Source organism: Notolepis coatsorum, assembly GCF_963971535.1.
Source record: "Notolepis coatsorum genome assembly, chromosome: 7".
NCBI classification, from domain to species: domain Eukaryota; kingdom Metazoa; phylum Chordata; class Actinopteri; order Aulopiformes; family Paralepididae; genus Notolepis; species Notolepis coatsorum.
The window spans coordinates 161821041-161823441 of record NC_140171.1 but is presented as its reverse complement, the minus strand read 5'-3'; the positions used below and the strand labels follow the sequence as shown (position 1 = coordinate 161823441).

The window sequence follows — 2401 nt, the reverse complement described above, 5'->3', positions numbered from 1 at the left end:
CTGTAATATAATTCTGTGACCTGTATGTATTATACTACCTGTACCTCCCCTCCTGCTATGATAACGAATGTTCCCAAGGGGATCAATAAATATGTTATATGGCAATGTGCAGTCTGTTCTGCTTTAGCCCTACTGTAGCCAACAAGATATGCTAGTCTAAATATCAGAATTAAAGTGATGATTTTAGTATAACTGGCATGTTGAAATAATGAGTTAATGGAATGTACTTTTCATGATAACGGTGGTGGCTCTTAAAAGAGCCTTTGGGTTATGAATGTAGGAAAACAAAGCCGATTTAAGCGCGCTCTCCACGGATGCGGCGGGCCAGCTGGATGTCTTTGGGCATGATGGTCACCCTCTTGGCGTGGATGGTGCACAGGTTGGTGTCCTCAAACAAGCCGACCAGATAAGCCTCACTGGCCTCCTGAAGAGCCATGACAGCAGAGCTCTGGAAGCGCAGGTCGGTCTTGAAGTCCTGGGCGATTTCTCTGACAAGGCACTGGAAAGGCATCTTGCGGATCAGCAACTTGGTGGACTTCTGGTAACGACGGATCTCTCAGCGCCACGGTACCGGGCCTGTAACGATGGGGCTTCTTCACGCCGCCGGTAGCCGGTGCGCTCTTACGGGCAGCCTTGGTGGCGAGCTGCTTCCTTGGGGCTTTGCCACCGGTGGACTTACGAGCGGTCTGCTTAGTTCTAGCCATTATGAGAAACTATGTTTTCTTCTTCACTCGAACAAGAAGATGGTGTTTCAGTGATCTGCATGTTTCCTTGACTGGTGGTGTTTCAGTGATCTGCATGTGTTTCCTTGACTGATGGTGTTTCAGTGATCTGCATGTGTTTCCTTGACTGATGGTGTTTCAGTGATCTGCATGTGTTTCCTTGACTGATGGTGTTTCAGTAATCTGCATGTGTTTCCTTGACTGATGGTGTTTCAGTGATCTGCATGTGTTTCCTTGACTGATGGTGTTTCAGTGATCTGCATGTTTCCTTGACTGATGGTGTTTCAGTAATCTGCATGTGTTTCCTTGACTGATGGTGTTTCAGTGATCTGCATGTGTTTCCTTGACTGATGGTGTTTCAGTGATCTGCATGTGTTTCCTTGACTGATGGTGTTTCAGTGATCTGCATGTGTTTCCTTGACTGATGGTGTTTCAGTGATCTGCATGTGTTTCCTTGACTGATGGTGTTTCAGTGATCTGCATGTGTTCCCTTGACTGATGGTGTTTCAGTGATCTGCATGTGTTCCCTTGACTGATGGTGTTTCAGTGATCTGCATGTGGCAGCAGCTGTTGCAGTAGAAGAGATGAGATCGCGCTTCAGCTGCTTGATGAGTCAGTCAGGGGAAGGTGTAGTCGACAGCTTCAGAATAGTCAACCATGACACATGGCCAGAGAGTCAGGCTGCACTACTGGACTACGGCAGGGCAGAGGTTCAGTCTCTTCTCCAACATTTGAGAACTTCTCAGAAAGTGAGTAGATAGGGCAATATTGCAAATTCTCATTTTAGTATAGAGGTATGACCAAGATTAAATGTTATGTATTTTAATTAGGGCTGTAAAAGTTAATTATTGTAATTATATATATTTTTTTAATCTATTCTATTCTACAATTTTATTGCACTGCACTATTTTACTCTGTCTATTTTATCTTACTCTTTTTATTATTGTCTATTTAAAACTGAATCAAACCATAAACAAGGTGGCCTGTTGGGATGTTAGATCCTAATGTAAAAAACTGTGATTTTATATATGTCTGCACTTTATGTGCTCATTTTATGCCTGTCTTTTTTCTGTTGTGAAGCACTTTGAGCTGCAGTTTCTGTATGAAAGGTGCTATACAAATAAAGTGTATTATTATTATTATTATTATTATTATTATTATTATTATTATTATTATTATTATTATTATTATTATTATTATTATTATTATTATTATTATTATTATTATTATTATTATTATTATTATTATTATTATTATTATTATTATTATTATTATTATTATTATTATTATTATTATTATTATTATTATTGTTGTTGTTGTTGTTGTTGTTGTTGTTGTTGTTGTTGTTGTTGTTGTTGTTGTTGTTGTTGTTGTTGTTGTTGTTGTTGTTGTTGTTGTTGTTGTTGTTGTTGTTGTTGTTATTATTATTATTATTATTATTATTATTATTATTATTATTATTATTATTATTATTATTATTATTATTATTATTATTATTATTATTATTATTATTATTATTATTATTATTATTATTATTATTATTATTATTATTATTATTATTATTATTATTATTATTATTATTATTATTATTATTATTATTATTATCTGTGACACGTGTGCGCGCACACACAGTTTGTTGTTTTTGTTCTATTAGTGATTTACACACTTTACTCAATAAA

The 2401-nt window shown here is 36.2% G+C and overlaps 1 pseudogene across 1 annotated transcript; it reads right to left on the bottom strand.

Annotated features, from left to right (window-relative positions):
* Window positions 1-295: 295 nt before the first annotated feature.
* LOC311231835 (histone H3.2-like) lies at window positions 296-704 on the bottom strand (annotated as a pseudogene). Its single transcript has one exon. The product of its transcript is annotated as a histone H3.2-like (transcript).
* Between the last annotated feature and the right edge of the window lie 1697 nt (window positions 705-2401).